Below are 16,260 nucleotides of genomic sequence, written 5' to 3'. Positions count from 1 at the left end.
AAATAGACTGACAGCGGGATGGGGAATGGCTGATAACAGAGAGAAATAGACTGACAGCAGGACAAGGATTGGCTGATAACAGAGAGAAATAGACTGACAGTAGGACAGGGAATGGCTGATAACAGAGAGAATAGACTGACAGCAGGACGGGGAATGGCTGATAGCAGAGAGAAATAGACTGAACACAGGACAGGGGAATGGCTGATAACAGAAATAGACTGACAGCGGGATGGGGATTGGCTGATAACAGAGAGAAATAGACTGACAGCAGGACAGGGGAATGGCTGATAACAGAGAGAATACACTGACAGCAGGAAGTGGGAATGGCTAATAACAGAGAAATTTACTGACAGCAGGACAGGGAATGGCTGATAACAGAGAGAATTGACTGACAGCAGGACGGGGAATGGCTGATAACAGAGAGAAATAGACTGACAGCAGGACTGGGGAATGGCTGATAACAGAAAGAAATAGACTGACAGCGGCATGGGGAATGGCTGATAACAGAGAGAAATAGACTGACAGCAGGATGGGGATTGGCTGTTAACAGAGAGAAATAGACTGACAGCAGGACAGGGGAATGGCTGATAACAGAGAGAAATAGACAGAATGCAGGACGGGGAATGGCTGATAACAGAGAGAAATAGACTGACAGCAGGACGGGGAATGGCTGATAACAGAGAGAAATAGACTGACAGCGGGACGGGGAATGGCTGATAACAGAGAAATAGACTGACAGCAGGACAGGGGAATGGCTGATAACAGAGAGAAATAGACTGAGAGCAGGACGAGGGAATGGCTGATAACAGAGAGAAATCGACTGACAGCAGGACTTGGGAATGGCTGATAACAGAGAGAAATAGACAGAATGCAGGACGGGGAATGGCTGATAACAGAGAGAAATAGACTGACAGCAGGACGGGGAATGGCTGATAACAGAGAGAAATAGACTGACAGCGGGACGGGGAATGACTGATAACAGAGAGAAATAGACAGAATGCAGGACGGGGAATGGCTGATAACAGAGAGAAATAGACTGACAGCGGGACGGGGAATGGCTGATAACAGAGAGAAATAGACAGAATGCAGGACGGGGAATGGCTGATAACAGAGAAAAATAGACTGACAGCAGGACGGGGAATGGCTGATAACAGAGAGAAATAGACTGACAGCAGGACAGGGGAGTGGCTGATAACAGAAAGAAATAGACTGACAACAGGATGGGGAATGGCTGATAACAGAGAGGAATAGACTGACAACAGGACGGGGGAATGGCTGATAACAGAGAGAAATAGACTGACAGCAGGACAGGGGAATGGCTGATAACAGAGAGAATAGACTGACAGCAGGACAGGGTAATGGCTGATAACAGAGAGAAATAGACTGACAGCGGCATGAGGAATGGCTGATAACAGAGAGAAATAGACTGACAGCAGGACAAGGATTGGCTGATAACAGAGAGAAATAGACTGACAGCAGGACAGGGGAGTGGCTGATAACAGAAAGATATAGACTGACAGCAGGATGGGGAATGGCTGATAACAGAGAGGAATAGACTGACAACAGGACGGGGGAATGGCTGATAACAGAGAGAAATAGACTTACAGCAGGACAGGGGAATGGCTGATAACAGAGAGAATAGACTGACAGCAGGACAGGGTAATGGCTGATAACAGAGAGAAATAGACTGACAGCGGCATGGGGAATGGCTGATAACAGAGAGAAATAGACTGACAGCAGGACAAGGATTGGCTGATAACAGAGAGAAATAGACTGACAGTAGGACAGGGGAATGGCTGATAACAGAGAGAAGTAGACTGACAGCAGGATGGGGAATGGCTGATAACAGAGAGAATAGACTGACAGCAGGACGGGGGAATGGCAGATAACGGAGAGAATAGACTGACAGCGGGACGGGGAATGACTGATAACAGAGAGAAATCGACTGACAGCAGGACTTGGGAATGGCTGATAACAGAGAGAAATAGACTGACAGCAGGAAGGGGGAATGGCTGATAACAGAAAGAAATAGACTGACAGCAGGACGGGGGAATGGCTGATAAGAGAGAGAAATAGACTGACAGCAGGACAGGGGAGTGGCTGATAACAGAAAGAAATAGACTGACAGCAGGACGGGAATGGCTGAAAACAGAGAAATAGACTGACAGCAGGACAAGGGAATGGCTGATAACAGAGAGAAATAGACTGACAGCAGGACAAGGGAATGGCTGATAACAGAGAGAAATAGACTGACAGCAGGACAAGGATTGGCTGATAACAGAGAGAAATAGACTGACAGTAGGACAGGGAATGGCTGATAACAGAGAGAATAGACTGACAGCAGGACGGGGAATGGCTGATAACAGAGAGAAATAGACTGAACACAGGACAGGGGAATGGCTGATAACAGAGAAATAGACTGACAGCGGGATGGGGAATGGCTGATAACAGAGAGAAATAGACTGACAGCGGGATGGGTAATGGCTGATAACAGAGAGAATAGACTGACAGCAGGGCAGGGGAATGGCTGATAACAGAGAGAAATAGACTGACAGCGGGACAGGGGAATGGCTGATAACAGAGAGAAATAGACTCACAGCAGGACGGGGGAATGGCTGATAACAGAGAGAAATCGACTGACAGCAGGACTTGGGAATGGCTGATAACAGAGAGAAATAGACAGAATGCAGGACGAGGAATGGCTGATAACAGAGAGAAATAGACTGACAGCAGGACGGGGGAATGGCTGATAACAGAGAAATAGACTGACAGCGGGACGGGGAATGGCTGATAAGAGAGAGAAATAGACTGACAGCAGGATGGGGAGTGGCTGATAACAGAGAGAAATAGACTGACAGCAGGACAGGGGAGTGGCTGATAACAGAAAGAAATAGACTGACAGCAGGACAGGGGAATGGCTGAAAACAGAGAGAAATAGACTGACAGCAGGATGGGGAATGGCTGATAACAGAGAGAAATAGACTGACAGCAGGACAAGGGAATGGCTGAAAACAGAGAGAAATAGACTGACAGCAGGATGGGGAATGGCTGATAACAGAGAGGAATAGACTGACAACAGGACGGGGGAATGGCTGATAACAGAGAGAAATAGACTGACAGCAGGACAAGGATTGGCTGATAACAGAGAGAAATAGACTGACAGTAGGACAGGGGAATGGCTGATAACAGAGAGAAATAGACTGACAGCAGGATGGGGAATGGCTGATAACAGAGAGGAATAGACTGACAACAGGACGGGGGAATGGCTGATAACAGAGAGGAATAGACTGACAGCAGGACAGGGTAATGGCTGATAACAGAGAGAATAGACTGACAGCAGGACGGGGGAATGGCTAATAACAGAAATTTACTGACAGCAGGACAGGGAATGGCTGATAACAGAGAGAAATAGACTGACAGCAGGAACGGGATTGGCTGATAACAGAGAGAAATAGACTGACAGCAGGACAGGGGAATGGCTGATAACAGAGAGAAATAGACAGACAACAGGGCGGGGAATGGCTGATAACAGAGAAATAAACTGACAGCAGGACGGGAATGGCTGATAACAGAGAAATTTACTGACAGCAGGACAGGGAATGGCTGATAACAGAGAGAAATAGACTGACAGCAGGACAGGGAATGGCTGATAACAGAGAGAATAGACTGACAGCAGGACGGGGAATGGCTGATAACAGAGAGAAATAGACAGACAACAGGGCGGGGAATGGCTGATAACAGAGAAATAGACTGACAGCAGGACGGGAATGGCTGATAACAGAGAGAAATGGACTGACAGCAGGACGGGGAATGGTTGATAACAAAGATAATAGACTGACAGCAGGACAGGGGAATAGCTGATAACAGAGAAATAGACTGACAGCGGGATGGGGAATGGCTGATAACAGAGAGAATAGACTGACAGCAGGGCAGGTGAATGGCTGATAACAGAGAGAAATAGACTGACAGCGGGATGGGGAATGGCTGATAACAGAGAGAAATAGACTGACAGCGGGATGGGGAATGGCTGATAACAGAGAGAAATAGACTGACAGCGGGACAAGGAATGGCTGATAACAGAGAGAAATAGACTGACAGCAGGACAGGGGAATGGCTGATAACAGAACGAAATAGACTGACAGCGGCATGGGGAATGGCTGATAACAGAGAGAAATAGACTGACAGCAGGACAAGGATTGGCTGATAACAGAGAGAAATAGACTGACAGCAGAAAAGGGGAATGGCTGATAACAGAGAGAAATAGACAGAATGCAGGACGGGGAATGGCTGATAACAGAGAAATAGACTGACAGCAGGACGGGGAATGGCTGATAACAGAGAGAAATAGACTGACATCAGGACAGGGGAATGGCTGATAACACATAGAAATAGACTGACAGCAGGACAGGGGAGTGGCTGATAACACAGAGAAATAGACTGACAGCAGGACAGGGGAGTGGCTGATAACACAGAGAAATAGACTGACAGCAGGACAGGGGAATGGCTGATAACAGAGAGAAATAGACTGACAGCGGCATGGGGAATGGCTGATAACAGAGAGAAATAGACTGACAGCAGGACAAGGATTGGCTGATAACAGAGAGAAATAGACTGACAGCGGGACGGGGAATGACTGATAACACAGAGAAATAGACTGACAGCAGGACAGGGGAGTGGCTGATAACAGAAAGAAATAGACTGACAGCAGGACAGGGGAATGGCTGAAAACAGAGAGAAATAGACTGACAGCAGGATGGGGAATGGCTGATAACAGAGAAATAGACTGAAAGCAGGACGGGGAATGGCTGATAACAGAGAGAAATAGACTGACAGCGGCATGGGGAATGGCTGATAACAGAGAGAAATAGACTGACAGCAGGACAAGGATTGGCTGATAACAGAGAGAAATAGACTGACAGCAGGATGGGGATTGGCTGTTAACAGAGAGAAATAGACTGACAGCAGGACAGGGGAATGGCTGATAACAGAGAGAAATAGACTGACAGCAGGACAAGGATTAGCTGATAACAGAGAGAAATATACTGACAGTAGGACAAGGATTGGCTGATAACAGAGAGAAATAGACTGAGAGCAGGACTTGGGAATGGCTGATAACAGAGAGAAATAGACAGAATGCAGGACGGGGAATTGCTGATAACAGAGAGGAATAGACTGACAACAGGACGGGGGAATGGCTGATAACAGAGAGAAATAGACTGACAGCAGGACGGGGGAATGGCTGATAACAGAGATAAATAGACTGACAGCAGGACAAGGGAATGGCTGACAACAGAGAGAAATAGACTGACAGCGGCATGGGGAATGGCTGATAACAGAGAGAAATAGACAGACAACAGGACGGGAATGGCTGATAACAGAGAAATTTACTGACAGCAGGACAGGGAATGGCTGATAACAGAGAGAATAGACTGACAGCAGGACGGGGAATGGCTGATAACAGAGAGAAATAGACAGACAACAGGGCGGGGAATGGCTGATAACAGAGAAATAGACTGACAGCAGGACGGGAATGGCTGATAACAGAGAAATTTACTGAGAGCAGGACTTGGGAATGGCTGATAACAGAGAGAAATAGACAGAATGCAGGACGGGGAATTGCTGATAACAGAGAGGAATAGACTGACAACAGGACAGGGGAATGGCTGATAACAGAGAAATAGACTGACAGCAGGACGGGAATGGCTGATAACAGAGAAATTTACTGACAGCAGGACAGGGAATGGCTGATAACAGAGAGAATAGACTGACAGCAGGACGGGGAATGGCTGATAACAGAGAGAAATAGACAGACAACAGGGCGGGGAATGGCTGATAACAGAGAAATAGACTGACAGCAGGACGGGAATGGCTGATAACAAAGAGAAATAGACTGACAGCAGGACGGGGAATGGTTGATAACAAAGATAATAGACTGACAGCAGGACGGAGGAATGGCTGATAACAGAGAGAAATAAACTGACAGCAGGACGGGGGAATGACTGATAACAGAGAGAATAGACCGACAGCAGGACAGGGGAATAGCTGATAACAGAGAGAAATAGACTGAACACAGGACAGGGGAATGGCTGATAACAGAGAGAATAGACTGACAGCGGGATGGGGAATGGCTGATAACAGAGAAATAGACTGACAGCAGGACGGGAATGGCTGATAACAGAGAGAAATAGACTGACAGCAGGACAGGGGAATGGCTGATAACAGAACGAAATAGACTGACAGCGGCATGGGGAATGGCTGATAACAGAGAGAAATAGACTGACAGCAGGACAAGGATTGGCTGATAACAGAGAGAAATAGACTGACAGCAGGAAAGGGGAATGGCTGATAACAGAGAGAAATAGATTGACATCAGGACAGGGGAATGGCTGATAACACAGAGAATAGACTGACAGCAGGACAGGGGAGTGGCTGATAACACAGAGAAATAGACTGACAGCAGGACAGGGGAGTGGCTGATAACAGAAAGAAATAGACTGACAGCAGGACAGGGGAATGGCTGATAACAGAGAGAAATAGACTGACAGCAGGATGGGGAATGGCTGATAACAGAGAGAAATAGACTGACAGTAGGACAGGGGAATGGCTGATAACAGAGAGAAATAGACTGACAGCAGGACGGGGGAATGGCTGATAACAGAGAGAAATAGACTGACAGCAGGACAAGGGAATGGCTGATAACAGAGAGAAATAGACTGACAGCGGCATGTGGAATGGCTGATAACAGAGAGAAATAGACTGACAGTAGGACAGGGGAATGGCTGATAACAGAGAAACAGACTGACAGCAGGACGGGGAATGGCTGATAACAGAGAGAAATAGACTGACAGCAGGGCGGGGGAATGGCTGATAACAGAGAGAAGTAGACTGACCGCAAGACGGGAGAATGGCTGATAACAGAGAGAAATAGACAGAATGCAGGACGGGGAATGGCTGACAACAGAGAGAAATAGACTGACAGCAGGACAGGGGAGTGGCTGATAACAGAAAGAAATAGACTGACAGCAGGACAGGGGAATGGCTGAAAACAGAGAGATATAGACTGACAGCAGGATGGGGAATGGCTGATAACAGAGAGAAATAGACTGACAGCAGGACAAGGATTGGCTGATAACAGAGAGAAATAGACTGACAGCAGGAAAGGGGAATGGCTGATAACAGAGAGAAATAGACAGAATGCAGGACGGGGAATGGCTGATAACAGAGATAAATAGACTGACAGCAGGACGGGGGAATGGCTGATAACAGAGAGAAATAGACTGACAGCAGGACAGGGTAATGGCTGATAACAGAGAGAATAGACTGACAGCAGGACGGGGGAATGGCAGATAACGGAGAGAATAGACTGACAGCAGGACGGGAGAATGGCTGATAACAGAGAGAAATAGACTGACAGCAGGAACGGGATTGGCTGATAACAGAGAGAAATAGACTGACAGCAGGACAGGGGAATGGCTGATAACAGAGAGAATACACTGACAGCAGGACGTGGGAATGGCTAATAACAGAGAAATTTACTGACAGCAGGACAGGGAATGGCTGATAACAGAGAGAATTGACTGACAGCAGGACGGGGAATGGCTGATAACAGAGAGAAATAGACTGACAGCAGGACGGGGGAATGGCTGATAACAGAGAGAAATAGACTGACAGCAGGACAGGGGAATGGCTGATAACAGAAAGAAATAGACTGACAGCGGCATGGGGAATGGCTGATAACAGAGAGAAATAGACTGACAGCAGGATGGGGATTGGCTGTTAACAGAGAGAAATAGACTGACAGCAGGACAGGGGAATGGCTGATAACAGAGAGAAATAGACAGAATGCAGGACGGGGAATGGCTGATAACAAAGAGAAATAGACTGACAGCAGGACGGGGAATGGCTGATAACAGAGAGAAATAGACTGACAGCGGGACGGGGAATGGCTGATAACAGAGAGAAATAGACAGAGCAGGACGAGGGAATGGCTGATAACAGAGAGAAATCGACTGACAGCAGGACAAGGATTGGCTGATAACAGAGAGAAATAGACTGACAGCAGGACGGGGAATGGCTGATAACAGAGAGAAATAGACTGACAGCGGGACGGGGAATGACTGATAACACAGAGAAATAGACTGACAGCGGGACGGGGAATGACTGATAACACAGAGAAATAGACTGACAGCAGGACAGGGGAGTGGCTGATAACAGAGAGAAATAGACTGACAGCAGGATGGGGAATGGCTGATAACAGAGAGGAATAGACTGACAACAGGACGGGGGAACGGCTGATAACAGAGATAAATAGACTGACAGCAGGACAGGGTAATGGCTGATAACAGAGAGAATAGACTGACAGCAGCATGGGGAATGGCTGATAACAGAGAGAAATAGACTGACAGCAGGACAAGGATTGGCTGATAACAGAGAGAAATAGACTGACAGTAGGACAGGGGAATGGCTGATAACAGAGAGAAATAGACTGACAGCAGGATGGGGAATGGCTGATAACAGAGGAATAGACTGACAACAGGACGGGGGAATGGCTGATAACAGAGAGAAATAGACTGACAGCAGGACGGGGGAATGGCAGATAACGGAGAGAATAGACTGACAGCGGGACGGGGAATGACTGATAACAGAGAGAAATAGACTGACAGCAGGACGGGGGAATGGCTGATAAGAGAGAAAAATAGACTGACAGCAGGACAGGGGAGTGGCTGATAACAGAAAGAAATAGACTGACAGCAGGACAGGGGAATGGCTGAAAACAGAGAGAAATAGACTGACAGCAGGATGGGGAATGGCTGATAACAGAGAGGAATAGACTGACAGCGGGATGGGTAATGGCTGATAACAGAGAGAATAGACTGACAGCAGGGCAGGGGAATGGCTGATAACAGAGAGAAATAGACTGACAGCGGGACAGGGGAATGGCTGATAACAGAGAGAAATAGACTCACAGCAGGACGGGGGAATGGCTGATAACAGAGAGAAATCGACTGTTATCAGCCATTCCCAAGTCCTGCTGTCAGTGAGAAATAGACAGAATGCAGGACGAGGAATGGCTGATAAGAGAGAGAAATAGACTGACAGCAGGACGGGGAATGGCTGATAAGAGAGAGAAATAGACTGACAGCAGGATGGGGAGTGGCTGATAACAGAAAGAAATAGACTGAACACAGGACAGGGGAATGACTGATAACAGAGAAATAGACTGACAGCGGGATGGGGAATGGCTGATAACAGAGAGAAATAGACTGACAGCGGGATGGGTAATGGCTGATAACAGAGAGAATAGACTGACAGCAGGGCAGGGGAATGGCTGATAACAGAGAGAAATAGACTCACAGCAGGACGGGGGAATGGCTGATAACAGAGAGAAATCGACTTATCAGTCATTCCCAAGTCCTGCTGTCAGTGAGAAATAGACAGAATGCAGGACGAGGAATGGCTGATAAGAGAGAGAAATAGACTGACAGCAGGATGGGGAGTGGCTGATAACAGAGAGAAATAGACTGACAGCAGGACAGGGGAGTGGCTGATAACAGAAAGAAATAGACTGACAGCAGGACAGGGGAATGGCTGAAAACAGAGAGAAATAGACTGACAGCAGGATGGGGAATGGCTGATTAACAGAGAGGAATAGACTGACAACAGGACGGGGGAATGGCTGATAACAGAGAGAAATAGACTGACAGCAGGACAAGGGAATGGCTGAAAACAGAGAGAAATAGACTGACAGCAGGATGGGGAATGGCTGATAACAGAGAGGAATAGACTGACAACAGGACGGGGGAATGGCTGATAACAGAGAAATAGACTGACAGCAGGACGGGGAATGGCTGATAAGAGAGAGAAATAGACTGACAGCAGGATGGGGAGTGGCTGATATCAGAGAGAAATAGACTGACAGCAGGACAGGGGAGTGGCTGATAACAGAAAGAAATAGACTGACAGCAGGACAGGGGAATGGCTGAAAACAGAGAGAAATAGACTGACAGCAGGATGGGGAATGGCTGATAACAGAGAGAAATAGACTGACAGCAGGACAAGGGAATGGCTGAAAACAGAGAGAAATAGACTGACAGCAGGATGGGGAATGGCTGATAACAGAGAGGAATAGACTGACAACAGGACGGGGGAATGGCTGATAACAGAGAGAAATAGACTGACAGCAGGACAAGGATTGGCTGATAACAGAGAGAAATAGACTGACAGTAGGACAGGGGAATGGCTGATAACAGAGAGAAATAGACTGACAGCAGGATGGGGAATGGCTGATAACAGAGAGGAATAGACTGACAACAGGACGGGGGAATGGCTGATAACAGAGAGGAATAGACTGACAGCAGGACAGGGTAATGGCTGATAACAGAGAGAATAGACTGACAGCAGGACGGGGGAATGGCTAATAACAGAAATTTACTGACAGCAGGACAGGGAATGGCTGATAACAGAGAGAAATAGACTGACAGCAGGAACGGGATTGGCTGATAACAGAGAGAAATAGACTGACAGCAGGACAGGGGAATGGCTGATAACAGAGAGAAATAGACAGACAACAGGGCGGGGAATGGCTGATAACAGAGAAATAGACTGACAGCAGGACGGGAATGGCTGATAACAGAGAAATTTACTGACAGCAGGACAGGGAATGGCTGATAACAGAGAGAAATAGACTGACAGCAGGACAGGGAATGGCTGATAACAGAGAGAATAGACTGACAGCAGGACGGGGAATGGCTGATAACAGAGAGAAATAGACAGACAACAGGGCGGGGAATGGCTGATAACAGAGAAATAGACTGACAGCAGGACGGGAATGGCTGATAACAGAGAGAAATAGACTGACAGCAGGACGGGGAATGGTTGATAACAAAGATAATAGACTGACAGCAGGACAGGGGAATAGCTGATAACAGAGAAATAGACTGACAGCGGGATGGGGAATGGCTGATAACAGAGAGAATAGACTGACAGCAAGGCAGGTGAATGGCTGATAACAGAGAGAAATAGACTGACAGCGGGACAAGGAATGGCTGATAACAGAGAGAAATAGACTGACAGCAGGACAGGGGAATGGCTGATAACAGAACGAAATAGACTGACAGCGGCATGGGGAATGGCTGATAACAGAGAGAAATAGACTGACAGCAGGACGGGGAGTGGCTGATAACAGAGAGAAATAGACTGACATCAGGACAGGGGAATGGCTGATAACACAGAGAAATAGACTGACAGCAGGACAGGGGAGTGGCTGATAACACAGAGAAATAGACTGACAGCAGGACAGGGGAGTGGCTGATAACACAGAGAAATAGACTGACAGCAGGACAGGGGAATGGCTGATAACAGAGAGAAATAGACTGACAGCGGCATGGGGAATGGCTGATAACAGAGAGAAATAGACTGACAGCAGGACAAGGATTGGCTGATAACAGAGAGAAATAGACTGACAGCGGGACGGGGAATGACTGATAACACAGAGAAATAGACTGACAGCAGGACAGGGGAGTGGCTGATAACAGAAAGAAATAGACTGACAGCAGGACAGGGGAATGGCTGAAAACAGAGAGAAATAGACTGACAGCAGGATGGGGAATGGCTGATAACAGAGATAAATAGACTGAAAGCAGGACGGGGAATGGCTGATAACAGAGAGAAATAGACTGACAGCGGCATGGGGAATGGCTGATAACAGAGAGAAATAGACTGACAGCAGGACAAGGATTGGCTGATAACAGAGAGAAATAGACTGACAGCAGGATGGGGATTGGCTGTTAACAGAGAGAAATAGATTGACAGCAGGACAGGGGAATGGCTGATAACAGAGAGAAATAGACTGACAGCAGGACAAGGATTAGCTGATAACAGAGAGAAATATACTGACAGTAGGACAAGGATTGGCTGATAACAGAGAGAAATAGACTGAGAGCAGGACTTGGGAATGGCTGATAACAGAGAGAAATAGACAGAATGCAGGACGGGGAATGGCTGATAACAGAGAGGAATAGACTGACAACAGGACGGGGGAATGGCTGATAACAGAGAGAAATAGACTGACAGCAGGACGGGGGAATGGCTGATAACAGAGATAAATAGACTGACAGCAGGACAAGGGAATGGCTGACAACAGAGAGAAATAGACTGACAGCGGCATGGGGAATGGCTGATAACAGAGAGAAATAGACTGACAGCAGGACAAGGATTGGCTGATAACAGAGAGAAATAGACTGACAGCAGGACGGGGAATGGCTGATAACAGAGAGAAATAGACTGACAGCAGGGCTGGGGAATGGCTGACAACAGAGAGAAATAGACTGACAGCAGGACGGGGGAATGGCTGATAACAGAGATAAATAGACTGACAGCAGGACAAGGGAATGGCTGATAACAGAGAGAAATAGACTGACAGCAGGACGGGGAATGGCTGATAACAGAGAGAAATAGACTGACAGCAGGACGTGGGAATGGCTAATAACATAGAGAAATTTACTGACAGCAGGACAGGGAATGGCTGATAACAGAGAGAAATAGACTGACAGCAGGACGGGGGAATGGCTGATAACAGAGAATAGACTGACAGCAGGACAGGGAATGGCTGATAACAGAGAGAAATAGACAGACAACAGGGCGAGGAATGGCTAATAACAGAGAAATAGACTGACAGCAGGACTGGGAATGGCTGATAACAGAGAGGAATACACTGACAACAGGACGGGGGAATGGCTGATAACAGAGAAATAGACTGACAGCAGGACAAGGATTGGCTGATAACAGAGAGAAATAGACTGACAGCAGGACGGGAATGGCTGATAACAAAGAAATAGACTGACAGCACGACGGGGAATGGCTGATAACAGAGAGAAATAGACTGACAGCAGGACGGGGGAATGGCTAATAACAGAGAAATTTACTGACAGCAGGACAGGGAATGGCTGATAACAGAGAGAAATAGACTGACAGCAGGACGGGGGAATGGCTGATAACAGAGAGAAATAAACTGACAGCAGGACGGGGGAATGACTGATAACAGAGAGAATAGACTGACAGCAGGACAGGGGAATAGCTGATAACAGAGAGAAATAGACTGAACACAGGACAGGGGAATGGCTGATAACAGAGAGAATAGACTGACAGCAGGACAGGAGAATGGCTGATAACAGAGAAATAGACTGACAGCGGGATGGGGAATGGCTGATAACAGAGAGAAATAGACTGACAGCGGGATGGGGAATGGCTGATAACAGAGAGAAATAGACTGACAGCGGGATGGGTAATGGCTGATAACAGAGAGAATAGACTGACAGCAGGGCAGGGGAATGGCTGATAATAGAGAGAAATAGACTGACAGCGGGACAGGGGAATGGCTGATAACAGAGAGAAATAGACTGACAGCAGGACGGGGGAATGGCTGATAACAGAGAGAAATAGACTGACAGCAGGACGGGGGAATGGCTGATAACAGAGAGAAATAGACTGACAGCAGGACGGGGGAATGGCTGATAACAGAGAGAAAAAGACTGACAGCAGGACGGGGGAATGGCTGATAAGAGAGAGAAATAGACTGACAGCAGGACGGGGGAATGGCTGATAGCAGAGAGAAAAAGACTGACAGCAGGACAGGGGAATGGCTGATAACACAGAGAAATAGACTGACAGTAGGACAGGGGAATGGCTGATAACAGAGAAATAGACAGAATGCAGGACGGGGAATGACTGATAACAGAGAGAAATAGACTGACAGCAGGACGGGGAATGACTGATAACACAGAGAAATAGACTGACAGCAGGACAGGGGAGTGGCTGATAACAGAAAGAAATAGACTGACAGCAGGACAGGGGAATGGCTGAAAACAGAGAGAAATAGACTGACAGCAGGATGGGGAATGGCTGATAACAGAGAAATAGACTGACAGCAGGACAGGGGAATGGCTGATAACAGAGAGAAATAGACTGAGAGCAGGACGAGGGAATGGCTGATAACAGAGAGAAATCGACTGACAGCAGGACTTGGGAATGGCTGATAACAGAGAGAAATAGACAGAATGCAGGACGAGGAATGGCTGATAACAGAGAGAAATAGACTGACAGCAGGACGGGGGAATGGCTGATAACAGAGAGAAATAGACTGACAGCAGGACGGGGGAATGGCTGATAACAGAGAGAAATAGACTGACAGCAGGACGGGGGAATGGCTGATAAGAGAGAGAAATAGACTGACAGCAGGATGGGGAGTGGCTGATAACAGAGAGAAATAGACTGACAGCAGGACAAGGGAGTGGCTGAAAACAGAGAGAAATAGACTGACAGCAGGATGGGGAATGGCTGATAACAGAGAGGAATAGACTGACAACAGGACGGGGGAATGGCTGATAACAGAGAGAAATAGACTGACAGCAGGACAAGGGAATGGCTGAAAACAGAGTGAAATAGACTGACAACAGGACGGGGGAATGGCTGATAACAGAGAGGAATAGACTGACAACAGGACGGGGGAATGGCTGATAACAGAGAGAAATAGACTGACAGCAGGACAAGGGAATGGCTGATAACAGAGAGAAATAGACTGACAGCGGCATGGGGAATGGCTGATAACAGAGAGAAATAGACTGACAGCAGGACAAGGATTGGCTGATAACAGAGAGAAATAGACTGACAGCGGCATGGGGAATGGCTGATAACAGAGAGAAATAGACTGACAGCAGGATGGGGAATGGCTGATAACAGAGAGGAATAGACTGACAACAGGACGGGGGAATGGCTGATAACAGAGAGAAATAGACTGACAGCAGGACGGGGGAATGGCTGATAACAGAGATAAATAGACTGACAGCAGGACAGGGTAATGGCTGATAACAGAGAGAATAGACTGACAGCAGGACGGGGGAATGGCTAATAACAGAAATTTACTGACAGCAGGACAGGGAATGGCTGATAACAGAGAGAAATAGACTGACAGCAGGAACGGGATTGGCTGATAACAGAGAGAAATAGACTGACAACAGGACAGGGGAATGGCTGATAACAGAGAAATAGACTGACAGCAGGACAGGGTAATGGCTGATAACAGAGAGAATAGACTGACAGCAGGACGGGGGAATGGCAGATAACGGAGAGAATAGACTGACAGCAGGACGGGAGAATGGCTGATAACAGAGAGAAATAGACTGACAGCAGGAACGGGATTGGCTGATAACAGAGAGAAATAGACTGACAGCAGGACAGGGGAATGGCTGATAACAGAGAGAATACACTGACAGCAGGACGTGGGAATGGCTAATAACAGAGAAATTTACTGACAGCAGGACAGGGAATGGCTGATAACAGAGAGAATTGACTGACAGCAGGACGGGGAATGGCTGATAACAGAGAGAAATAGACTGACAGCAGGACAAGGATTGGCTGATAACAGAGAGAAATAGACTGACAGCAGGACAGGGGAATGGCTGATAACAGAGAGAAATAGACTGACAGCAGGACGGGGGAATGGCTGATAACAGAGAGAAATAGACTGACAGCAGGACGAGGGAATGGCTGATAACAGAGAGAAATCGACTGACAGCAGGACTTGGGAATGGCTGATAACAGAGAGAAATAGACAGAATGCAGGACGGGGAATGGCTGATAACAGAGAGAAATCGACTGACAGCAGGACGGGGAATGGCTGATAACAGAGAGAAATAGACTGACAGCAGGACAGGGGAGTGGCTGATAACAGAAAGAAATAGACTGACAGCAGGACGAGGGAATGGCTGAAAACAGAGAGAAATAGACTGACAGCAGGACGAGGGAATGGCTGATAACAGAGAGAAATCGACTGACAGCAGGACTTGGGAATGGCTGATAACAGAGAGAAATAGACAGAATGCAGGACGGGGAATGGCTGACAACAGAGAGAAATAGACTGACAGCAGGACAAGGATTGGCTGATAACAGAGAGAAATAGACTGACAGCAGGACAAGGATTGGCTGATAACAGAGAGAAATAGACTGACAGCAGGACAGGGAATGGCTGATAACAGAGAGAAATAGACTGACAGCAGGACAAGGGAATGGCTGATAACAGAGAGAAATAGACTGACAGCGGCATGGGGAATGGCTGATAACAGAGAGAAATAGACTGACAGCAGGATGGGGAATGGCTGATAACAGAGAGAAATAGACTGACAACAGGACAGGGGAATGGCTGATAACAGAGAAATAGACTGACAGCAGGACAGGGTAATGGCTGATAACAGAGAGAATAGACTG

The sequence above is a fragment of the Ranitomeya imitator genome, chromosome 3, assembly GCF_032444005.1.
Source record: "Ranitomeya imitator isolate aRanImi1 chromosome 3, aRanImi1.pri, whole genome shotgun sequence".
NCBI classification, from domain to species: Eukaryota; Metazoa; Chordata; class Amphibia; order Anura; family Dendrobatidae; genus Ranitomeya; species Ranitomeya imitator.
Note: the sequence above shows the minus strand (reverse complement) of the source record.